The following is a 27,426-nucleotide window of genomic DNA, read 5'->3' on the forward strand; positions in this document are numbered from 1 at the left end:
GGAGAAAACACTAGCCATTTGGGGGGAAAAAAAAGGAAAAAAAAAAAAAAAGTGTTATATTTAAAAATATATTATTTTAACTTGCAACTGTTACCAGCAAGAATCGCAGGCAAAAAAGACCACAAAGTCTCACTTCTGTTCTTCTTACATCAAGACTGACTCTTTTTTTTTTTTTTTTTAATAATAGGAAAGAAAGTTGGCTCTTAAATTCAAATTAAACAGTAAATTTCACCCACATACTCCTTGGGCGGCATGATGAGAATTTAATCAACAGTAAAGTTCTCCCTAACCTTTCCAAGACCACATTTATTTACAAAATAAACCATGCAGATCACGTGGAGAAGTACTGTCTGGGAAAAGAACATTTTATTATCTTCTTATTTGGTTTCTTTTGCTGTCACAGCATCACAGCAATGCTAAATATTATTTTCCATTTTGTTGGCAGAACTTCACAACCCAGAATTTGTCTTCATCAACTTTGAGGGTCATCCTCATGCCTCTTTTTAAACTCTTTCCTCTGTTCTTACAGGGAATAAACCCATGAGCATATAAGGATGTGCATCAAGAGAATATTTCTTCAAATACCACCCACCTGAGCATGCCCTGGAGCCATGTCCAAGACACTACTTGGAGGATGCCTGTGGACAGCATATAGGTGGAATATATAGACTCAGAGACATTAACATATTTAGGAACCTGACTCTTATTGAAGTGAAGCTGTTACATACCCTGAACATAGACATCAGTCCATGCTGAATACAAACTCTGTGAAGATGTAGATATCTCCCCATTCTTCCCAATACATTATACATCTCCTCTTGTGCTGTCCTTATGGGCCTGGTAGTAGATAGAAAAGTGCTATAGGGTCTTTTCTAAAAGGGTAAGGGGGTGATAGACCTTATACAGTGCAGGTATGAATGGTCAAAGCCACGATTTTCCTGCACATGACAATTCACATTCAGAGAGTTGTACCAAGTAGCAAACATGGTTTAAGGAAGCTGGAGACGTGGCCACCTGCACTGTAGGCCGCCTCTCCTCCTATACTGAAACAGCACCCAGATCTCTGCTGAGGTGCCACTAGGACTATTCATTTATGGGGAAACTGACCCAGTAACTCCAGTGTTGCCACTGCTAATAACAAAAAAGATTAAAGGCTTCAAACTAATGCCCCAAGATCAATGTACTGGGCTTTGTCAGACTTGCTGTGTTTGGGCTTGTCCAGGCCCTTCCTTGATCTTTGTTTTAGATTACAGCAACTGCCCGGTGAGCAGGTAACTATAACCTAACTTGTCTTGTTTTACTTTGTATAACTGTCGTGTAAAGCCTATTGCTGAAATAATTCGAATATAGTATCTGTAAATGACAGGTAGTGTTACCAAATACTTAATCCCTTCAGAATGAATGATGTGGTAGAGAGTGCAAGTGTGAAGAGATAACACAGGCTTTGAAAGTCTAAGCAAAGAGTTATGCCAGGGGCTCTATAGTTATCAAAAACTCAGCAATGTTCAGCTACAGAACGTTAAAGAAATGAAACTTCAGGAGCTGAGCAAGAAAAGCTTTTAGGGATAGTAAAGTTAATTAAGATCAAATATTCAATATATGTAAAATATGACAATAAAGTAATTTTAGGCATAATGTGCAACTGTAGAGCAATAAAGAAAGAGAGGGTCTAGAATACGTTAGAAGCATAAAAATTGCCTTAATTGGACTCGAGTAAGAGAGTAAATAAACTCCCAGCATCCGCATTGCAAGCCCCTGGCAAGGAACTTCGGGTGCTGAGGATTTGGTACAATCCACCCCACTTCCCATTTCTCAAGAAAAAATGCTGCCATTGACTTTAGGATCCAGAAGAACAACGAATTTTGAAAAAAAAAAATATCACAGAAAAGGGATAAGTGTTAGGAAAATGTGTATAAGAATTTTAATGATATTATATTAATACTTTCCTAGATTTATTAGATAATTTGTCCTGTGACTGTCAGTATCAATGGTCAAGTAACAAGTGCTTGCTCTATTTTGGTTAGATTGTTAAGATTTTAATTAAGCTGACAATGAATTCTCAGATTTGCTTATCAGATGTGTTTCCATTTTTCCATAACAAGGTTTCCTGGAATCACAGAATTGTAGAAAGGTCTGGGTTGGAAGGGACCTTAGAGATCATCTAGTTCCAACCCCCTGCCATGGGCAGGGACACCTTCCACTAGACCAGGTTGCTCAAAGCCCTGTCCAACCTGGCCTTGAGCAATTCCAGGGATGGGGCATCCACAACTGCTCTAGGCAGCCTGTTCCAGTGCCTCACCACCCTAATGATGAAGAATTTCTTCCTTATATCTAATCTAAATCTGCCCTCTTTCAGTTTAAAGCCATTGCTCCATGTCCCATCACTACATGCCCTTATAAGAAATCCCTCTCCAGCTTTCTCATAAATCCCCTTTAGGCCCCGGAAGGTCACTATAAGGTCTACATGGAGCCTTCTCTTCTCTAGCTGATCAAACTCAACTTTCTCAAACTGTCTTCACAGGACAGTTGCTCCAACCCTCTGATCATCTTTGTGGCCTCTTCTGGACTCACTACAATGAGTCTATGTCCTCCTCATGTTGAGGAGTGAGGTCTCACCAGAGCAGAGTAGAGGGGTAGAAACACCTTTCTTAACCTGCTGGTCACACTTCTTCTGATGCAGCCCAGGATATGGTTGGTTTTCTGGACTGCAAGCACACATTGCCAGCTCATTTTGAGCTTCTTATCAACCAGCACCTCCAAGTCCTTCTCCTCAGGGCTGCTCTCAAGCCATTCTCCACCCAGCCCGTATTCGTGCTGGGGATTACCCTGACCCACGTGTAGGACCTTGCACTAGACCTTGTTGAACCGTGTAAGGTTCACACAGGCCCACTTCTCAAGGCTACCAAGGTTTCCAGTATAACAGCAGAAGTTTACAGAGTTAAACTTCTGTAAAACATCATGTGAGCATGTATTCTCACTAAAGACAGAAAACAAAACCACTTTGTTATTTGCCTTCTGAAAGCCATTCAAAAGCTGAATGTCAAGCTCTTAAAAAACATAAACCACAAGGAATACAGTGGTTTGGTATGATAGCTGAAATGTAGATGTGTAAAATGCACATTGAACAATGTCTCTTCTGGCTAGGAACCTAGACCTCACCTGCGAAAAATAATTATTAAAAAAAAAAAAAAAAATTACATCCTTTCTTTTAACTAAACAAGTTACAATAGAAGAGTGCTTAGACTTTGACAAGGTCAAAAGATCCTTGAAATTATGAGTGCTGGCTTCAAAGTACAACTTTTGTTAGGTAATGCTTTCTCCCACCAATGCTCCTAAAATTCACATGAATTTCAGAGGGAAAACTTGCAAGGTGACAAGGAGGTTCTATAAATCTCTGCAAACCTTCAGATAAGTCCACAGATGCCTATTAATGAAGGCACACAGCGTACAGAAAGTAAAGGTTAACAATGTTGGTTAACAAAGGCTTTGGCCATATCTCGGTTTGCCATCTTGTTTGGAATAATTATGGTTCCCATTACAATCATCGTTTCAGATGGCATTGGTGGTGAGTTAGGAATCTGACTGTGCGTACAACATCAGTCTTCCAACTAAATCAGTGAAAGATATTCAATAAAGTACAGATGGTCTTGTAAATACTGACAAGCAAGTACATCTTAATACTAATTAATCAAAAACAGAAGTTATGAAAAATAACTTAATCACTAATCATTTCACCTGTCTGGCAAATGAAGCCTTGAAAATTGTTGGCATTTTTACATCCTGGAGCTGTGCCACTACAACACGGGTGACTTCAGCCTGTGAAGCCTAGAATAATCAGTCTTTGTTTAGCAAAGTATGAGGAGTAGGCTTGGTGTCCATGTTCTGCTCCTAGCAGGCAGTCTGTGGACAACCACAACACTGTTTTTTTGCAGCTAACCTGCCACATGTCTATAAGAACATGCCTTTGAGTGGCATCTGCAAGTTCTGGGAGCTTGTTAGATAAGTCTAATTTTGAAGATGGACAAAATAAAGAAGAAGTTAAAATTTGAACACAGCTATCTAATAATATCAGTAGTCAGAGAAAGAGACAGACATAGACTTCTTGGAGAAGAAAAGTGAACGCTGAAATATTATTTTTTGTCAGTTAAGTTCAGAGACAAAAAGTTCTCCCTGTAGGAAACATGAAATCATCAGCTCAGGAATGGTTAAAATGATGTCATGAAAACAAGAAAATGAACTCTCCATTATGTCAGGTAACAGACAAGTTGGATACCATAGCAAGTGAGAAGGCATGGGGAGCAGAGAGCACTCTCCCTTATCATTTCGAAGACTCTGCTCTCTCAAGATAGCTAGTCCACAGGCCACACAAGCTGCCCATGAATACAAATGACTGTTGGCTCTATCAAGATGTTGGATAAATGCTGAAAATTTACTTCACAGAATCACAGAATGGTTGGGATTGGAAGGGACCTCTGGAGATCATCTAGTCCAACCCACTGCTAAAGCAGGTTCCCCAGAGCAGATCACACAGGAATGTGTCCAGGTGGGTTTGAATGTCTCCAGAGAAGGAGACTCCACAACCTCTCTGAGCAGCCTGTTTCAGTGCTTTGGCACCCTCAAAGTAAAGAAGTTTTTCCTCATATTCAGATGGAACCTTCTGTACTTCAGTCTGTGCCCATTGCCCCTTATTCTATTGCTGGACACCACTGAAAGGAGTCAGGTCCCACCCTCTTGACACCCGCTTGCAATGGATTTCACTTGATTTTGTTTTTCCACCTGTAAGGAAAGACAAGTGACATCAGAAATCCTGGGAGGCAGACAGATTTTTTTTAAAGGAAGTAGCTGAGTCATCCTTAGCATTAGAGGGGAAAAAAACAGGGAACACTGTTAGTAACCTCACTCTTTGTTTTCCTTGTACCTACAAATATCCATCATGATTTCAGCTGATTCCTCCACTTGCTGTCTAGTCTGGTTATCACTGGACTGGAAGAACAAAGTGCTGAGTACTCCCTTTACCATTTTGTCTCAGGCCATTTAGTTCCTCATAACATCAGGGTAGAAGTTTGGCTGATCCTGAATTTAGACCAGCTCTTAGCAAATGAAGGTTCCTTTCTGAATGGGTACTATTCTGGTACTGTTCTGGACAGGGGAAAAGGAGATCATTAGAACCGACAAACAAATGTGACTCTTTCCTTTCTGTGGCAAGTTTTGATTTCTCTATTATAATAGGTTCTCTATTATAAACCATTTAATGATGTATCTCAAAACCATTGAGATGGGTATCCCAGCTGGGGGTTTCACAAACAGCTTCCCTCTATCTGTGCATCTCTGCAACACCCATCAGTACTGCACTGGGTATATAATCATATGTCCTCCACAGACTTGCTTATGTCAGGGCAATGCTCAGTATATCACCTGTGACTGGTTTCTATTTTTGTGAAGCTTCAGTAGCTTAGTGGAGTGAAATGCTCCAAGGAACCTGCTCCAAGGATCATGATAATGCTAAAATCAGGTTTATTTGCTTTCTATAGCTTTCAAAACAGGTTCAACACAAAACACTCTCTTCCAGAAAACCATCAGACCATTCAATCAGCTCTGTAATCAGAAGTCCATTGGTTTGTTCCTGACTGTGGACACCCTTCTATTCACTGGAAAAGATACAAATCATCCAGTAGACTGATTTCAGACTGAGATTTATTGATTTTAGCATCCTCATTGGGAAAAGTGGCGTAGAAAGATTTTCCACGAACAACACAGTATAAAAATGGTGAAAGATATGCTTCAGAATGGCACAAATTTATTTTTTAAAATGTGCATGGTGTCAGGTTAGCAGTTCATCTACATACAGTGGCTATGTACCTCACTTTGCAGTAGAAAAGTCACTCTTTATTTCCATTTGTGGTTATAAGGGAAGAACAAGGTAAATTCCGTCAATGTCTCTAGTGAAAAGCACAGATATTTTAAATTTTCACTTACTTTTTATACCTCATGTGACCTGTACATTAATCTCCTTAAGCCTGGTTTCTTCAGGTGTTTTTTACTTGCAGCTGCAGAATTCAATGAAACCACCTTTTGCAGTCCAGCTGTTTGCTAACCCTGTAAAAGACTCTTATAATCAGAAGAATTTTCAAAGGTACAAGAAATTGGCATTCTTTACATTTGTTTTCAAGCTATTGAGTCCTGAGATAATTATTTGGATCATATTTTCAAGCTTTTTCCATCATTAGGAAGGGTAGGTTATTTTTTATTATTTTTTAATGACAGCTGAGATTTCTAATGAATTACAAAAAAAAAAAAAAAAAACACCAAATGTTTTAAATGTAGCAATAACATTTCAAGAGTTGGCAAAATCATTCTTTTTCTTTTCTTTTTCCTCATTATCTGCCAATTGAGGATGTATAATACAGAGTTCTGTATCAAATCCTACAATCTTCAATCTTTATTTGTTTCCAGTTCAACACTATTTTTCCCAGGAAAAGATGTAAAACAGGACTTCATAATTCAGCCTTTTGTATCTATCTGCAAATACCAAAAAACTGATGATATGTAGGAAAAGAGCACACAATCTTTATCTTCACATCCCATAAAAAAGATTCCATGTGCAAAATCAGGACAGAATTATTTTAGTTCTGCATTATTTTAGTTCTTTTCAGCACTAAAAAAACAAACCTGCCAGGAGAATCTATTAATGCATTTTGGTATTAATGTATTTAAACGGGCTGGATGCAGCACAAATCAGACTACCAATGGAAAGACTCTCAAACACTTAAATGGCCATTCACACAATCTCTTGGTGTTTTTTTTTTTTACCATTTTGATCTACAGAAACTTATTCTACTTTCATTTTTTTCCTGTAAAATTTTGTTGAAGCCAAAATGTTGGAGTAAATATCGATAAATCCTCTATTCTGATTTGCACATCATCTGGACAGAAATACACACTTGTTTGAAAAATAGTGTTCTGCTTTGAAAAAATAAGTTAACAAAAACATTACAGAGATCCATGCCCTTTAAAAATTTCATCATGAAATATTCTCACTTTACTGATAAATTTAGTTGTAATTAGTGTTATGTTTCTGAAAGTCTGACAAAAATATTGATTGTAGACTTCCACAACTCTATTGGGGAGCTTCTTTTTATCACCTTACCATCAACATCAAAAGTTCATAAGACATGGGCAGTTTATTTGTGTCCTCAGTGATTTTCTTTTTAACAAGCTTCTGCAATATTTATCTAATTGGAAAGCAGACACATGTTCTTCTGTTGTTCTGCTCAATACATTGATCATTTCCACGCTGAATAACCTTTAGTAAGCAGGATATTAAGGTGATGCCATAGTCTCTTTGAGGTCCTGCAAAATAGAGTCTACTGTGGAAAAAAAGGGTGTTTTGAAATAGTTGCTTTCCAAATTAAGCTGCTTCTAGATGTAGCAACGATAATGAGGAGTTCTTCATCAATGAAATAGACGTTATTCTGATTTTCTCTTGTCTTTCCATATTACCATTTACTGCTACCTTTCATGCTCTCTTCTAATCACAGAATTATAATTAAAGTTGGGGAAGTTGTGGACACACTAATCTAAATTTCAATTCCATATAGGATTTACAGGTTGAAGTAATAATTTGATCAGAAAAATCCAGCTGGCATTTCAAAATTCATGCTCATTCACATCTCAGTATTAAGTGGAAAGATTTTTTTTAATGAGCCAACACCTGAAGGCAGAGGTCTTGGTTTTTGAGAAGTAGTGGCAACTGTTTTAGGACAAGCGTAGTGAAACCAGGATAACAAGAAGTCCCAGACCCACAAGTGTTGTAGTTAAAAATTAAAACAAACAAACAAACAAAACCCCCCAACAATAACTACATTTCCAAGTATCCTCTGCTAATTTGATGAAATCACACAAGTCTGAGTGTCTTTGATGCTTTTATTTTAGTTGTACAGAATTAAATGAAGCACTTTGCCATATACTCTGTCTTTTTTTGTGTGTGAATGGAGAGAAGGACACCTGGTTTGGAACCAATATTGTGTGATCACACAACTATGTAAAGAGAAGAGCAGAATTGAGGTACACAACCCACTTTAAAGTCCTAAAATTCTTCTTAAATAGTTATTTTATGAGGAATATAATTCAATTTTAAACTGTCATCTTCTAATTTACATTCACTGGCTTCCTCCAGATTAGTTCTATATCTGCTACAGTCTAAAGCATATATTGGGATCATCATCAATCCTGCTCTCAGGTTCTCTTGTCTCCAGTGTCTCTTTGGCCTTGATTCTGTGCAGAGATATATTCTTACCTGCTCAGGTGGCATTTCCAGATTACCAGTGATGCTGTCAGGATGAAAAACAGTTGTTCCATCCTCAAACTACGATTACTGAATACTCTGATATAAAATAACTAGAGTCTGTTTGGATTTTTTGGATGATGTTTATACCTTTGTCGCTGGTCCATCACCCATGGTCTCATGCCTGCTTATTTCCTGACTAAGCTCTCTGCACAACTCTCTTATGTGCCAAATAAAAAAATGAAGCATGCGTGTATTCATTCTCCTCCTCCTGTAACTTCTCTGAAATTCTCCATCATCATTCATGCTTGCCATCTTTGAAAGCAAAATCATCTCCAATATCTCTTTTCCTTCAGCTTGTCACCAGATGCTATTGCTCTTTTTTTATTTATTTTTTTTTCCACCCACTTTCATCTCTGTTTCTTGGACAAATCTGTCTCTTATCTTTTCTTGAGAAGCTTAGCATCCTTTTAGCAAAATTTCTTAACAAAATAAGACTCTATGGTTGCGTATCATACCTGCTGCTCTGTCAGCCTTCTCTCCTTGTGCATCACTCTGGTAGCTTTCTTTTACTCTTCAAAGTCTTCCTTTAAACTCGCTTCCTCCATTAGGCTGACATGGCTTAACTGGTCACAGAAACAGGTGCATTAGAAGGGCTCCTTAAGAAGTACTTGAACACCTTCTGGGGATGAGACATACAAAGTGCTAGATTTGGATTACAGTTCAAAATGATACGAAGATTGCAATCAATCCATTGTGGCCTTTTGGAAAGAAGGGAATCACAGTATCACAGTATGTTTGGGATTGGAAGGGACCTCAAAAGATCATCTAGTCCAATCCCCGTGCTGGAGCAGGAACGCCTAAGTGAGGTCGCACAGGAACATGTCCAGGTGGGTTTTGAGTGTCTCCAGAGAAGGAGACTCCACAACCTCCCTGGGCAGCCTATTCCAGTGTCTGTCACCCTTACTGAGAAGAAGTTTTTACTCAAATTTAAGTGGAACCTCTTGTGTTCCAGCTTGATCCCATTACCCCTTGTCCTATCATTGTTTGCCACCGAGAAGAGCCTGGCTCCATCCTCGTGGCACTCAGCCTTTATATATTTATAAACATTAATAAGGTCCCCCCTTAGTCTCCTCTTCTCCAAACTAAAGAGACCCAGCTCCCTCAGCCTTTCTTCAAAAGGAAGGTGCTCCACTCCCTTAATCATCTTCGTTGCCCTACGCTGGACCCTCTCCAGTAGTTCCCTGTCCTTCTGGAACTGAGGGGCCCAGAACTGGACACAATATTCCAGATGTGGTCTCACCAGGGCGGAGGAGAGGGGAAGGAGGACCTCTCTCGATCTACTAACCACCCCCCTTGTAATCCACCCCAGGATGCCATTGGCCTTCCTGGCCACAAGGGCACAGTGCTGGCTCATGGTCATCCTGTTGTCCACCAGGACCCCCAGGTCCCTTTCCCCTACACTGCTCTCTAATATGTAATTTCCCAACCTGTACTGGAATGTTACTGACTGGAAGAAATGGCTATAATCGAATAGGGATTGTATAAGAATGGCAGAAGGAATGTATAGGAGCTTGGACATGTCTGTCATGTCTGCCTAATCTCCCTTTCAGAGGAAAAAATAAGTCCTGAAGAAACTCAGCCTCTGCTTGGTGAAAGCTGTGAACATACAAATTGTTTACAGTAACAGCTTGCTTGAACTGGTATGCAGAATTTTGAGTCTAGTAGCTTCAGGCAATAATTTTTAGAGGCAAGAAAATTGATATAAAAAATAAGATAGTGCTAGAGCAGGGTTATCAGGCTTCTCAAAATATTTATAAATGTTTTACATGCACATCCCTGCAGAGCCAAGATGAAAAAGGTGAAACAGATTAACAGCCAGGTGACAAACTACACTATCATCTGCCTTCGAGACTGCTGAACTGAGAGTTATAATTCACTGCCCTCTTTAAAACTGCAAGCCTCAAGGTTGGATGAGCTTTCCTCCTATAACTGATCTCCATCATCAATCAGAATATGCCTTTCATGGCTGACGACCCAAGACCATGCTCCAATATGCTGCACACTGTAGGTTTTGCACAGTTATGGCCTAGACTGCACACATGGGACCTGCAAGGACTTCTGTCTAGCACAGCTAATAAGTCGGTCTTTTTTCCTCACTGTGGCTGGTTACTACTGAGAATAGAGGCAGGTACTCGTTGAATAGACAGGATGGGTTACTACAGCTGGCTGATGTGAATGCATTAGCGTTGCTCTGCTGCAGTTTGGTCTCAGTGTGCACAGGAACCCAAGGTAATAGCAGATGGGGTTATGTGCACACAGCCACCAAGGGCGGAGATGTTTCACTGTTTTTAATGTCATTAGGAAACTAATAGAAAGGGCTGCAGAGCCCAACCTGCTGTGTATATTTACCATGAGGACTAGGCTTTCTGATTAGCTAATACAGCCTAGATTGCATGTGTTTCCACTTGAATTGGAACAGGAAGACTTCTATTATGCTGTCAAAGTATTTTTTTACAAAATATTCCCTTCTGGTTTTAATTGGTCTTCTTCATCATGCACATACTATCAGTTCACCCTGTTTGTATTGCACCTACTGTTATGCAAAATTATTTCATGGATGGAGTGAATCCTGAATAAAATATGCATGAAATTAACTGTCTTCTTTCTCTCGTTAACAGTAATAGCACTTACAGCAAATGATTCCCCATCCAGTAAGATTATTAAAAAAAAAAAAACAAAACCAACCTATTTTATTAGCAGGCTCTACTTCCTCCACAATTTTTGTAAAACTGACATATGAGTATATGAATAAATGGCTTGCTGTCCGTGTGTTCATTGATATGACTACTTACTCTGGCATGCTGATGTGATTTACTAATTGCAACCATTTCAGTGTTTCTTTTCCACAATAATATGCCCTTCAGAAAGAGACAGTCAATTGCATCTTTTGTGGTTCCTTCAATAAGGAATGATGGAAGGACAGCCAAACCTGGACAATCTACAGAGAAAGAGTTTCTCGTTCCATTTTGCTCCAAATTTCTGTTAACATAATTGAAACAGTTCGAAAGCTGAAAATATTGTCTCAAACTTCAATTTTTTTGTGGCAGGCTAAGCTTTACATTCAGACTAAAAGTTAGGTGGGAAAAATCAAACCATCCACATGGTAAAATCTAGCTAGAGTGACAATATGCAAAGGGGAATACAAAGGCTTCAGAAGGAGAGTCATGCCCATACCCCACACAAAGAAGGCAAAAAATTGGAATGGCTTGTGTCAGGCATGATTTGAACCATGGGTATTCCCTAACTGTGCCTGCGTATCAAATGTGCCCCTTGGTAGACAAGCAAGGTGCAAGAGGTGATGTCCACCTGATAGGATCCTGAAGGAACCTGGAGACATATTTCTGTTCTTGGGTCTGCCCTTAGTATTACTAATTGTACTATCACAAAGCCTAGGAGACTTGTTTTTTGTTCTGGAGTCGCTTGGGCAATTGATCACAAGTATGTAATTTCTAAGGAATGCATAACATAAGTAGAAGAGTGGATGAACAGACCTAGAGCAACGGGGAGCGCCAAGCGAGAAAATTCTGTTTGGCGTGTTTTATCATTTGTCGTTGGCTTGGAACAGAAGTTTTTACTGGCATTTGGTTTTGTGGAGCACCAGCTCTGTCATACATTTGAGCATATGGAACTTAGTAGGCACTGCTGTCATATGACGATCCTTTCAGAATTTAAATAGGTGGCACTAGAAAGACGGCGAACAACAAAGTGCTGATTAATTAAACAAGTCAAGTGAAGCTATTTGTTTTATGAAAAGTTCACTACTGTCAAAATTTAAAATACAGGGTTCTCCAGTGTTTTTAGGGCTAAAAATGTGTCTACACGTGTGTCAATAATATGGTGTAGAACAAAAGCTTTTACATCTCATAGAAATTCATTAATGGAGATGTTTATTGGAAGCTGATACTAAGGTTTCACAAACAACCTCAGACCTGTTAATGGGAAAAATGTTAGCATTTTGTTTTTATTTTAGTGAGAAAAAGACAGAAGAGAGTTTCATTTGCGAGAGCTTGCTCTTTCAGAACAGACAGCCGGTCCTTTGTTCCCAGCACTGCTCAGTGGCCGGCTGCTGCATCAGATATTAATTTTGAGATGTTCATGCACTTCTGGTAGAAGAAACAACTAGCTTGGAAATGATCAAATCCTGTATGGTGCTGAGTGCTACTCTACAAAAGCTTACCACTGTCAGGTTAAAGTCAATGAGAGGTAAAAGCAGTAAAGCAGGTGTGTTTTGAGGCCTAATCATAAAATCTTGAGCCCCAAAGAGTTAAGTCAAATTTCCAGCTTTGAGATTGATTCAGTCCCTGCATTCTGGTGAACAAATTTCACTGGTTTGTTGCATCTTACCCATGAGCGACAATCCTGACTGACTAACGTAGTTAAACTGAATGGAATATCTGTGTTTTGCCAAAGCAACACAAAATTCAGGATGAAGACCATGACTCAACATTTTGGTTTTGATTCCCCTCTCTAAAATGTGCAAAATAACACCTACTTCAGCAGATGCTACTGAGTTTAGTAACTAGTGTGTTGTATTCAAAGTGCTGAACAGAAGCAGAGGTTTTATGTCTGTCATAATTTTTTTATTATTACGGATAAATATTTAAATAATAAACTTCCATATTAAATGAGAATTAAGCACAATGTTAGAACAATCAGCAATGGCACCAGTTCCCAAATCATTATCTTAGTCTGTGAACCAAAACTCACCTACTGGAGTTCCTCATAGTTAAGGCAATTACTTGTATGTCTTCAAGGCTCAGTGCATTCACACTTGGTGCAGAAGTTTTAGGAGCAGCATCAGAGCTTTCCTTCTCTTTTGGTCTCAGGTTCCTTTGGCAACAAGGTGTCTGCATCATAGTGAGGTTCGTGGGAAAGGGGAATGCCCTGCATTCTTCTATGTGTTATGATGGCTGAATTTATGTGTATATGTGTCCATTTATGCATATATATGTCCATTAGAATATACTGTGACATTGCCATACTACCTTGGCTTCACTGGCCAGCCAGCTAGCAATCTTAACACTCCAGTCTTAGTGAGGAAGATTTTTAATGTAAGAAGAGACACCTGACCTGAAAGAACAGACAATAATATTGCATTGCTAGTGAAAATAAGACATCTGGTAAAGCCTTGAACCTGCAAGGAGATATTAGGTCCATAGCGGATATGATCCTGAGTACTCTTATTGATGTCAGTACTCAAAGTTATTTTGGGTCATTAATATTATGCATGGATATTACTTTTCAATTACCTATTCTCAGCTATATTGTATGTAGCCTTATTAAGCTCTTGTGTGTTTTGGGCTTGTCTGTTGTTTGGCACCTTTATTTTATCACATGATATCACATTTATTTCTGCGATGTAACATTATAATGTAAAATCAGTTACTCAAGTGAACCTGTTAATTAATTATTAGTATAGGCAGCAAAATAAAATTGGCTGCAGGAAGTGCTCTCTGTGACAGAAAATTAGTTTAGTGCCTCTCCCATTAGCTGTTTTTCACAGCTAGTCGATGGCTAAGTGCTCGTTTGTCCTTGGAAATAAGTGTGACAAAAGAGGTTAGAACACAGCAGTTCTTCTTTGAGGAAGCTTTTGCCTAATAAGAATGCCTAATGAGAAAAAATATCAAATGAATCCATGTGAGATGATGATTAGCAATATGAAGCAAAATGGCACCCTATAAAAATGTGTCAGGCAAAAATCTCAAGTTCATGAAAATAGTTACTTGTGATTTTTCTAGAAGATTAATGAAAAATCTGTCTTTAGAGATCGAGTTCTCCCAGCCCCACCTGCTCCTTTTTTTCTTTTACAGTAAGTCTGCTTTAGACAAAAAAGAATCTGAAATAGGACATTTTATAAAGTTTATAGACAGAAGAATTATGAATCTATGAACTTGCCTTACACATGAAAATTTACAGCTTTGTTAAATGAAAATAAGCCTGTAAATGGCAAAAAGGGTGACGTTGGTGATCTAACTTTTTATCTTGTATAAATACGGTTGAGTTTGTGGGATAGGGTTGTGTGTATACATACACAGATAGGAAATGTATATGCAAGAAAGATGCATCAAATGCCTTGTGCTGCACAGGAATTCTGGTAGTAAAACTTGTTTTCATGGTTAGTTGCTTGATTATTCCCCAGTTCACAGACATGAGTATTCTTGCCACAGACCTTCAATCAACATCTTCTTATGAATCCGTTGTCACATCTTCAAATGAGCAAAGGAAGAAAGATAAACACATCAGCTGAAAGAAGCAAAACTACATTACCAGTTTATGGAAAATGCAAGGAGAAAACATGAAGGAAAACAAAACACAGACAGGTCACACCATTTGCCAAAGTGCTTCCAGCTGCCAGCAGCTACATAGGGATCACTGTGCTGTGTTGCTTTACACCAGATATCTTCTACTTTTTCCCTAATTGTAGTTAATTCTCTTTTGTCTCCTTGTTTACTTTATTTGACTTAATTGTTTTTTTATTTGACTTATGTTTTAAGTCCTGCTATGACTTCTAATATTTATTTCATTCTTTCTATACTTTGTTTCCTCTGTTATGAGGTTTTCAATAGTAAAGATTTATTTCATAATGTTAAATATTTTTCAGAAAGGAAAATGATTTATATAAGCCATTGTTCATTTTTTCACAAGTAACTTTTCAAAATGCCTTTTAAATGGCCATCTGTCTAACATAGTTGATCCTGCTTGATTTAAACTCCGTGTCTGTTGTTGAACAAGTAGAGACTTGAATACAAAACATCACCAGAACAGAATAAAGCAGTGTATCAACTTTGATAAACAAAGCAAAATACTTGAAAGGCAAGTGAGTTCTTAAATGTTCTAACACAGCTATATTTTTATGAGCCAGGGAATATGTTTACAAAAATGAGAGACCTAAATTAATGACAGACCAATAAATCATAATCTGCCATTCTGCCTAAATTCATTTCAGTAAAATTACTGTGCAGAGACATGGGATCAGTCAGGTCCATGAAATCAAATTAGATGCTACATTTTTTGACACATTGGATGCATTAATTAAGATTAACTATTGCTTTTAATTATGGTACTTGAATTCTTCGAGGCAAATCATTGACTTGTATTGTAAAACTTACTTTAACTTCAACTGAAAAGTGGCTATGTAAGATACACCTAGAAAAGAAATATGCAAAACATGCAAAAGATCTGAACGTCTTTACATCCTACTTTCATGAAATATTACAATTTGAGTGGTAAAAAGTGTGATTTGTCACCTGATTTCTTCAGACAGGTAATAAATACAATGTTAGCTGATGGTTACCTTAAGTGTACAAGATGACATTGCTTTAATTTTTGTGAAATGTGAAAAAGAGAAGCAATGGACATGAGCTACAGGAAAATTTGGTTTATCGTAAGGAAAAAAATCCCCACCATGCCGGTGCTCAACAGTGGAATAGCAAACCAGAGAAGGTGTTAAACTCCATCCTTGGAGATATTCAAAACTCAACTGGACAGGCCATGAGCCTTGTCATTTGCAGCTTTGAGGACTAAGGTAACCTTGGCCCAATTTAACCTTGGAGCTCCCCCTGATTTCAATAGGAAGTTGAACTACACAACCTCCTGAGGTCTCTTCCAAACCAGATTATTCTATGATTTCTGGTCTCAGTCAAATCAATAAAATTTTTTCCTGTAGACAGGGCTATACTTGCAGATATTTACTTTTTCAGTATGGATTTTCAACTATTATTACTGGCATAATGTGTATTTGCAGAAAAGTGCCATATCACAAATATACTCCTTTGTACACTCTATATACACATAGAAAACAAGTTTTGAATCAGTAACCAATTACTGGAAACTTTGGTGAGTTTTTGCAAAGCCTTAACTTGTCAGGCTATGATTTTCATCCTTGCATGAGATTCAATAAGCGAAGCAACACACTATATTAAAAGTAAAGTCAATGGCCATGTCCTAAGAGTTGCTCATTCATAATTTACCTAGTGCCATGCAGAGTTCATCTGTAAATATGACCAGTCATCCTCATGTTACAAAACATCTGAGCTGATTTTCTGAAATATGTGTGAATAAGTGACACTTTGACTGCAGCTTGCAGCTTGTAGAATATTTCTAAGGATGTTGTCCAGAAAATATATGAATATAAATATATATGGATATATGTATTTATGGATATACAGATATACAAGCTGGAGAAATGGGTTGACAGAAGCCTCATGAGGTTCAAGAGGGGAAACACGAAGTCCTGCACCTGGAGAGGAATAATCCCATGCACCAATATATGCTCGGGATTGCCCAGCTATAAAACTATTCTCTGATTCTTTGATAAAGCACCTTTGTGGAAAAGGACCTGGAGAACCTGATGGACACCAAGTTGAACATCAGTCAACAATGTTTCCCTGCAGCACTAATAGTGTCCTCAGCTGCATTAGGAAAAATATTGCCAGCAAGTCAACAAACGTGATCCTTCCCCTCTACTCAGCACTGGTGAGAGCACACCTAGAGTTCTGTGTGGAGTTCTGGGCTTCTCAGTACAAGAGGGACATGGACATGGTGGAGAGAGTCCAGCAAAGTGCCACAAAGATGATGAAACGACTGGGAAGATGTCATATGAGCAAAGGTGGAGACAACTGTCCTTTCCATCCTTGAGAAAAGAAGGCTTAGGGGACACCTTATCACCATGTTCCAGTATTTAAAGCATGGCTACAAAGAAGACTGAGACTCCCTTTTTACAAGGAGTCACATGGAAAAGACAAGGGGTTTTGAGTGCAAGTGAATCCTGGGAACATTCTGGTTGGACACAAGAGTAAAATTTTTCAAGATGAGAACAATCAGCCATTGGAATAATCCCCCCAGGGAAGTGGTGGATTCCCCAGCATTAGACACTTTGAAGATTTCACTGGATAGGGTGCTGGACCATCCTGTCTAGACCATGCTTTTGCCAAGAAAGGATGGAGCAGTTGATCTTTGAGGTCCCTTCCAACCTGGTACTCTATGATTCTATGAGTGGTGCTATGAAAAATATCAAATCAGTGTGTGCAGGAGTACTGGTGACACTGATGAGCTTTCTTTGTTCATCAGTGCACTTCAAGGTGCAAAACTCTGTTTTATTCTCACCCTCTGGAAGGGACTTTGCAATTAAAGTGGTACTTACAAACAAGAAGATTGAGAGGAAAATGGCCATAACTAGAAATCCAGTATAACTTTGAGAGCCTTGAAACTTTAAAGCTTTTTTTTTTTTTTTTTCCACTACCAGCTTTTCATTGTCTACGAAGCTTTACCAGCCAGGCAAATTCACAAAGGAAGTCTAGAATGTTCCATAATTCTTTAATTAATCTTTAGTTAATGCTGAATAGGTATGCTTACATGCTTATGAGTAGTTTCTTAAAGCAAATTGGAATAGTACAGTCTATTTTTTGGGAAGTCTCATGAAGATATACTGTTGATCTATCCAGATATTAATTAATTCAGGATGTGGTAGGGTCTTCCTCCATCTTCCATCATTTGCATTGCTTTACTTCTTAATACTGTCACATTGTGGTGTTTCAAATCTGGCAGTGTGATTAAGAAGTAGGAGTATTTCTCTTGTAGGTAATATTTTTTTATAAGTCTCATTTAGTCTCTACCTTAATTAAATTGTAAGTCTGACTCAACAGCTTTCCAAATATATCTTCTATACAGGAATGTGGGCTGTTTCTGTAGCATAATGAAGAGAATGCAATGGGTGACGGTTTTACTGCTCCTTTTATTTCAGTTGTTCCAAGCAGATACCACCTGTGTGTATATTTTATCTTTTATAGGGGCATTGGCCCTTACTTTCCACTCAGTGAAAGACCATGTGCAGTGCAAGCCAAAGTCCAATGAAAAGGCCATCATCAGCTATGTTTCATCACCCTTGTGCCATGGTATGAAATAAATTTGATGGTAACTCATTTTGGATATGACACGTGTCTGTGGGTGAGGACAAATAAAGTAATGGAGTGAAATCAAGCTATACCTTGGCCTGGCCTGCCCTCCACACACTTACCAGGTCCCCTGGCTTCTCCTGAATATCCTGTCAAACCTGAGGCTTCAGACTCCTCCTAGTTGACTACGCAGATCTAACTATATCAGAACTAGCTATTCAGGCTCCCATTGCAACTGATGAAGATACAGTCAACATCACCGATAGAATTTAGGAATCAATTGATCTGATCACATGTTAACATTTACTTTAAGATTAGTTTAATTGAGACATGCTTTTTATTCTATTTTATTTTTTTTTAACTGAAAACAATTGTAAAGGGTGATTAGATTGTGGACTTGCTCAGAGGTCCATGGTCATATTTTTGGCACCTGCATTTTACCAGATAAATCCCATCCCAAATGTAGGAGGCTTCAAGCTGTGTGGCATAGTTATCAATGGAATCCATTAAATAACAGTCATTGCCTCCCTTACTCCACTTCACTTGTCCACTTTCATTAACTCACCAACAAAATACAATATTTCATAATTGGCCAATTAATCAAACCTCAGGAACAACTTGGCATGATCCACTATTGGTCAGTTTAACTCTTCCCTCAGGGAGGTACTATCTGGAAAGAAAAATGAACTATCAAAGACATAACAGGAATCAATAATAAAAAGCATGGTTGCACTTAACCTTTTCTCCCAGCAACACACACACATTCATAAATATATATGTAATATGTATTACATATATATATTCTCTCAGTAATTGTCTTTGTAATGATACCAAAATAATTCTAACATAAAGCATACCTCCTGCCTTTTTTCAATAACACATCAAGATGTCTGGATTAACTGTTATTTCAGTGATTTCAAGACTAGATAAAGTAAAATATTTGATTGATAACAAAAAATTGAACAGCACATCAAACAGAATTACAATGTTCCAATCCTCACACTTATTGTCATCCCAGTCAATACAGCACACACTGTGAATGTATTAAGAAAGCCAGATGCATTGATCATTGCCAGCCTGATAAAGAAACATAATACTGTTGACATTAAAGTAAATTACAGATACGGTAAGACAGATTATAATTATTAGAAAATTAATTTTGGATTTTGCACTCCAAAATATTGCAAACTCCACATCCTATTACCTGCTGTTTTGCATTACCAGAGATAAAATATCAAGCTAAAGGATTTGGTGTAATACACAATTTTTTTTTCCAGACTTAAAAACCAAACCACACCAACCAACCAAAACAAAACAACAACAACAAAAAAAACAAAACCAAACAAAAACAAAAAACAAAAACCACCTTCCACTCCTTCATGAAAGGAAGTGAACAACCACTTTTCATTTGACCTTTTGAAGTCAATTTATAATGATAACCAAATGCAACAGCACCTGGTTGATGCACAAAGACTTCAGGTCTTCCCGGACACTATTAGAAATTATACACAAGCAGAACAAACAATATGACGACAGCAGATTTCATGTTATCTAACCCAAGTAGGACTGGTTAGAAGATACATTTAAATAGTTACACATTAGTTTTAAGTCTCATTTGAGCCAGCAGAAATTAATAGATATGTGTGTCTGTGTGTCTGTGCATGTGTACTAAAGAACATACAATTAAAACATGCTCTGGAAATGTCAAAACATCTTGTTCTAGCATGGCCCAACATTGATCAGCTTCCTTGACAGCTGGAGAGCCTCACAGGCATTTCAATTTGAATGCTTCAGGCTTCTCACCTCTCCTGTGGTTCTGACTTTCCAGATGGACAACAATTGCAGGATATGCTATTATCTTATCACTGCATGGTTCAAATAAAGCAGGTCATTGTACTGTACTCTACTGTGAATTTTATTCAACAAGACTCTGACCAACAGTAGAAATCGGGGATAAGAGCAGTGACCATCAACATCCATGAAGGCAGAAATTCAGAGATCTGCAGATTATTAATGAGTTGACACAGAATATTTCAGCTCAGTGTGAGAAGCCAAATACGTCAACTCAAGTTGACACAAGCCAAAACAGAGACAGGACAAAAATATGAAAATTAAAATTTTCAATGAAGTGGACAACATCTTCCATGTAAAAACAACCAAACAATCACTACAAATTTCCCTACTATCACTTCTGATAGCCACTGACCTGTCCTTCCCTTACTTCAGAGAGTGATCTCTCTCTTATTTTTCCTGGAAGCCAGCATTTGCCTGGCTCAACACTAAACCCACTATGTATTAACAACAACAAAACAACAACAACTTCAATCTAGAAATTTAATCTCCTATGAAAATTTCAAAAATGATATCTAGAACATCACACAGTATGTGACCATGGGAGTACTTTGTTCATGTCTTTCGTTTGATTGGCTGTGGAGTTCCTGCCCTTGGTTTTGTGGTTAATGGTTAAAACTGTTTTATACTGGATTATAGTTGATTGTACTAAACAGAAAAAAAGTTCATTGTACTTGTTAATAAGAATCTTGTCTCCTGACTCAAGATCCTTTAAATTGATCAAACTCCAACCTTTCAATACAAATATACACTATACAAGTGATTTCCTCCTCTTTAGCCTGGATGCTGGAGAGCCTTGGTGGTTTGGGTGACAGCCTAAAACCTCTTTCAGGGAAGAAGTTGAGCCATACCAAGGAAATAACAGAGAAGTTTTCAAAGTACACCACTGTGCCTTGTCCCCAAGTTCTGGAATGGAGTAAGACGTTTGTTATACATAGAGAGTCAATAGGACTAAATATTGTATGTAAACAATACAGGGGTATTTGGAATAGGTGAGACCTCAGAGGGAAAACTAGTTGCTAGGCAAGATAAATATGCCTCTGGTTTTTACAGTAGGGCAACACCATATTCTCTTGATGTCAATGACACAGGCTGAACATAGCAAGAGTTTGCTATTCTTTGGAAATGTACCTCTTTCACCACCATGAACTATGGATTTTAACTTGGATTCAATTTTATCTATTTCTAGTTTGGGTATGAGGGTGAGGAAATGGAGGGGGCTTTGAAGTCCGCTTTTTTTGTTTGTTTCTGCATGTTTTATGGAATCACAGAATCACTTAGGTTGGAAAATACCCTTAAGATCACTGAGTCCAACTGTTTACCTAGTACTTCCAAGTCCACTACTAAACCATGTCCCTAAGAACCTCATCTATGTATCTTTTAAATACCTCCAGGGATGGTGACTCTACCACTTTCCTGGGCAGCCTGTTCCAATGCCTGACAACCCTTTAGTGAAGAAGTTTTTTCTAATATCCAAACCAAACTTCCCCTGGTGCAACTTGAGACCATTTCCTCTTGTCCTATCACTTATTACTTGGGAAAAGAGGCCAACACCCTCCATGCTACAACCTCCTTTCAGGTACTTGTAGAGAGTGATAGGGTCTTTCCTAGGCTTCCTTTTCTCCAGGCTGAACAGCCCCCATTCCTTCAGCTGCTCCTCAAAAGGCTTGTTCTCCAGACCCTTCACCAGCTTTGCTGCCCTTCTTTGAACTCTTTCCAGCACCTCAATGTCTTTCTTGTAGTGAAGGGCCCAAAACTGAACACAAGATTCGAGGTGCAGCCTCACCAGTTCTGAATACAGGGGGACAGTCACTGCCCCGGTCCTATTTGCCATGCTATTCTTCATACAAACCAGGATGCTGTTGGCTTTTTTGGCCACCTGGGCACACTGCTGGCTCATGTTCAGCCACTGTTGACCAACACCCCCAGGTCCTCTTCCACTAGGCTTTTTTCCAGCCACTCTTCCCGCTGCCTGTAGCATTGCATGGGGTTGTTGTGACCCAAGTGCAGAACTCGGCACTTGGCTTGTTGAAACTCAGACAACTGGCCTCAGCCTATCAATCCAGCCAGTCCAGATCCCTCTGTATGACCTTCCTACCCTCCAGCACATCAACACTCCCACCCCATTTCATGTCATCTGCAAACTTACTGAGGGTGCACTCAATCCCCTCATCCAAATCATTGATAAAGAGATTAAACAGAACTGGCCCCAATACTCAGCCCTAGGGAACACCACTTGTGATTGGCCACCAACTGGATTTGACTCAATTCACCACAACTCTTGGGGTCTGGCTATCCAGCCAGTTCTTTACCCAGTGAAGAGTAGATCCATCCAAGCCATGAACAGCCAGTTTTTCCAGGAGAATGTTGTGGGAAACAGTGTCAAAGGCTTTACTGAAATCCAACAATCACAGCCTTTCTCTCATCCACTGAGCAGGTCACTTTGTCATAGAAGGTAATCAGATAAGTCAAGCAGGACCTGTCTTTCATAAACCTTTGTTGACTGGGTCTGAGCTTGATTGTCCTGTACGCTCCATGTGATGGCACTCAAGATGATCTGCTCCATAATCTTCCCTGGCGCTGAGGTCAGACTGACCAGCCTGTATTTCCCAAGATCATCCTTCCAGCCCTTCTTGTAGATGGGCATCACATTCGCTAAACTCCAGTCAAATGTGACCACCCCAGTTAGCCAGGACTGCTGATAAATAATTGAAAGTGGCTTGGTGAGCTCCCTTAGTACCCTTGGGTGGGTTCCATCTGGCCCCATAGACTTGTGCATGTCTAAGTATTGTAGGAGGTTGTTATCAATTTCCCCTTGGTTTACTGGGGCTTCATTCTGCTCCTTGTCTCTGTCTTCCGGCTCAGGGAGTTGTGTACCTGGCACACAACTGGTTCTACTGTTGAAGATTGAGGCAAAGAAGGCATTAAGTACGGAGATGGATGGAGATTCTTTTGTTACTCATCTATAGAAACATTTTTTGTTGTCTTTTACAGCAGTAGCCAGATGCAGCCCTAGTTGGGCTTTGGCCCTTCTAATTTTCTCTCTGCATAATTTCACAGGATCCTTGTAGTCCTCAAGAGTTAGTTGCCCCTTCTTCCAAAGGTCATAAACTCTCCTTTAATTCCTGAGTTCCAGCCCAAAGCTCTCTGTCCAGCCAGGCTGGTCTTTTTCCTCTTCTGCTCATCTTTTGGCACATGTGGACAGCCTGCTCCTGTGCCTTTAAGATTTCCTTCTTGAAGAATGGCCATCCTTCCTGGACTCCTTTGCCCTTCAGAGCTGGTTCCTTTCCTACTTCTTCTTTTTCCATTTGATGCTGTTTGCTGAAACAGTGCCATGAAATACTGACACACTGTGGAGGCACCAGCTCTGATGAGAGACAGACCCGAGGTCATTCTGTGTCCCCAGTGGTGGATGTTCCTTGGTCCCAACCTCAGTACAGAGCTGTCTTTGAATCTATCTTTACCCTTAATAAAAACTGTCAGGATTTTAGCTCACAGAAAACCTCAGTATAGCAGCATTGTGCAGTCCGTATCCTCACTGCTGGAAAAGACAGCTCTTCTCACAGTGTGAAGAAAATTTATTTCTTCCTACTCTGTCCCATATGACAAATTTTCAAGTTCTCCTGTTTCATAGTAGGAATCACTGCCTCAGTAGGAAGCAAATTACAAACCCCATCTCATTTCAGATAGTCTATCAATATTGATTTGTAGATGAAATCAGAGAGATAAAGGTAAAAACTTCAGAGCTCTTTGTCATTCCGAAGGTCTCCCATTTCTCCTCTTGCTATAGTAAACTTTTAAAGAATTATTTAAATAAATTGTTTGTATAGCTTAGTCATTGTTTAACCTTGTGTTTGTCCTCCAAATATACTAAACATGTATTACTTCTTCCATTTATATTCCTTTTTTTTAGCACCTTGTAGGCTGCATTATACAGATGAAATAACCATAAAGCAGTGATTTTCAGAGGTTTACCAACAACAAATAAATATTTATGTGTACACCATAATGAAGACTTTCCATTGAGTCCAAATACATGTACATAGCAGATATTTATATATAACTTTCATATTAAAGTCCTAATAGAGATAAGACCGTTTCACACTGTTTTTCTTTTAATACACTGAGCTTGAAGGTCAATGCTCTTTTATTTTACCTTTGAAGATTTATATTTGTGTTGGCTTTTTTTCTTTGCATTTACAGTGCTCGGTCACAAAGATGCTTTAGAGCACCAACCTTCTACCTCAGGAGACCTGGCTCAAGTCCTAATCTAGATCAAACACAGAGAGGTTAGTGGTCTCGTCATGCTCTCTAGTGGCTGCTTCTCTGCTGAGCAGCTGCCATGCTCCAGGGAGGACCAGCTGGAGAGGCAGCGATGCCGCAAGCCTACACAGCCTGAAGCACAAAAGGAAAAACCGGAGGGTTGGATCTAGCCACTTCTAAACCATGTCTTAATTTCTCAGCTCAAAGAACCAGAGAACAAATCTCTTTATGACAATCATACCACTTTTTTTTAGAAAAATTTAATCTCTTTCCCATAATTTGAAATCCAGAATTAAGAATGGACAAACTGACAAAAAAAATCTAGCTAACAAATCCTAAACCTTACCTAAAAACTGCAATGAAAAGAACTATTGAGGGTAGTGGAAAGGCCTGGCTGACTTCCGTAGGTTTTGAACCATGGGGCTGAACATACTTGTGGTTCTCACTGGCACTAATTTTATAAAATATTTTTATAAACTGTTTTGCAAACTGATATGAGGCCCTACCAGGGACAGTTTTTTTCATACATTTTAGAATTAGAGATTTGCTGCTGAGTAGATCCTTGCAGTACAGAAATAACCCACAAAAGTTTATAAGGAAATTGGAACAGAAAGCTTTAAAAATCTCAGAGAAAGCTCTAGTTCAAGTTCTGAGTGACAATGCAGATCAGAACTATTTTCTGAGTCAAAAGAAAAACCAAAACATGCAGTGGAATAAAACTGAGATTCAGCAAAAACAAATGAGTCACCCTTTTTATCATACCTCTAGCAGAGACAAAATAAACTACTGTCTTAAGGACGTGATAGTTTTGCTTTGCAGGTTTCAGTTTAATGCTAAAATTTCATGTCAGCAATGCAGAGTGGCATCCTGATAGAGTGATTTGATTACGACTCCTGGGCAGTGAGTCCTGGACAGTGGCATGACCTCACTTCTCCTACCTGCTCTAGCAGCCTGTCCACACACTTCTTTTAATTCTCAGACACAGATACCCTTCAGCTTTCCACCCTTCACCATTTCCACCGAAGGCATATGGCTACTGGGAGAGCACCCCTTCTCTGTGACCGAATGGGATTGTTGACTTGCTTCCTACACAGTGGGGGTGATACTGGTGGGCTTTTAGGAGAGAAAAATAAGAGTGATACTATCCATTTGTGGGATGTAAGTGGTCAAGGGAAACAAAAACCCTTGTAGAAGTTTTACACGAGGTACACAGATGGCTTCGGGGGTGTGGCAGACTCTATTGATGCTAAAAGGATGAAGGAAGCCAAAAAAGACTTTTGACAGATGCTCCCAAGCTATGGCGTATTTAAAGAAGATTGTATTAACTTTATAAATGTTAGAAATCTTGCCTCACTTCAAGTTTTTTCAGTAGCTGTGTTCCCAGATAAATAAGACATGCGATATTTCCTTCAAGATAAAAAAGATGTAAAGAGCTAATGAATACTGTTTTCAACTTTGAAACAACTTCAAGTAGAAGACATTTGAAGCTCATTCTCCAAGGGAACTACCACACAGACTGCTAAGGCCTAAACACAAACCAAAGGAAGCTTCAACCATTTACAAAGATAATAGTCCTGACTAGGAACAGACGTGTCTTCTAAAACTCACAACTAATGAGGACAAATGCTTCAGAGGCCTAAAAGAGCATAAAGTCTGAATCAATAACAGTGTGGGATGATGGATGACTGCCGCGATGACCACCAAGTAGGTGTATAGGGTGGCTGTTGTCCTAAGATACTCTTCCTTTTAAAAGAATTTGTTGTGGATACATAGTTCATAATTTCAGGAGAGCTTGGACAAAGGTGGTGGAGCAGCTACTCTGAGTCAGATTTGCTAGAAGTTGCAAGAGGGTTTAGCTAAGGCCCAGTTAAGAAAGGCTACCTTATGGGATCGTGCCTCGATCTCACAAGCAGGGATATAGTAAGGGGACTGGAAGTGTGGTTACCTTAGAAACTGGAATAACAATTTCACTAAATTATTAATGTCTGAAAACTAAGAAAAGACAATATTTCTAGTTATTAGTAAACTATGATCTCTTTTATGAGAGGAAGACAGTTTTAGTAATGAGCAAATTGAGATTTTTTTCCTTAGTCTTTGCTATAATAAGGGAAGGGCTCCAAGAAGGACCAAAATAGCAGTTAGAAACTTTTGCTTTTAACTGGCACAAACTAAATGTGTTTTCTGCCTACATATATCTTCTTTTTCACTTACCTCCTGGATTTTGCCTCCTAATCCTTCTTCCCTTAGTTCAGTTTATTTGACATGGGCTTTTACAGTCTTGGCTATAGGAACAATTTCCAGTGTCACTGAAACGGGTTAACTTCTGTCCTTTTGGCTTTTGACTGGGTTCTTTCTCTTCCAGCAAGGCGCTTTGGGAAGCAGTTCTGCCTTGGAGAGCCCTACATACTGTGAAAGAGGGAGACCATGAAAGTCTTTGAAGTTGTAAAAGGGCTTTGTTAAATTTGGGTGGGTTTTCTTGCTAAATGTTTAAAACTCTAGTTAACTTTAGAAGACAAGAAATGCTGTATCAGACCCTCAGGTGTCTCCCCAAACAGAAGGGTATTCTTTTTGGATATAGTATGTAGCTGGAAAACTTGACTTCTCTTTGCTCACTACATCTAAAATGATTTTAGAAGATTTTGCACTGTGGAAAACTAAAGGAGGAGTTCTCTGCAGTTTTTCTTTTCAAGACCAAATACACAACACCTAGGGCAAAAGAATTGTCTCTGAAGTCACACCTTGATCACTACCTACCTCACTGACAAAGCTAAAAATAATAGGATTGGCATAAAAGTACTTTTGGGCCAGATGTATAGGACCAAGATCCCTAGAAAAAAAAGAAAATAACAGAGGAAGTATGTTTCTGCCTGAGAAACATTGGGCTGATCATCAACAAAGAAGTCCAAATATTTGCTTGGAAGTATTTTCACAGCTTGATAATGTCATGCTGGGAAGTCCACACTCCCAAGTCTTTCTATCCAAAAGCAGGCTTGGTGCATGAGTGTGCATCTGGCTGCCAGTGAGTCACCTGGAAGATGTGTCATTTGATGAGAGTATTGAGGAAAAGGGCAA

Source organism: Columba livia, chromosome 2 (genome assembly GCF_036013475.1).
Source record: "Columba livia isolate bColLiv1 breed racing homer chromosome 2, bColLiv1.pat.W.v2, whole genome shotgun sequence".
Classification (NCBI taxonomy): Eukaryota; Metazoa; Chordata; class Aves; order Columbiformes; family Columbidae; genus Columba; species Columba livia.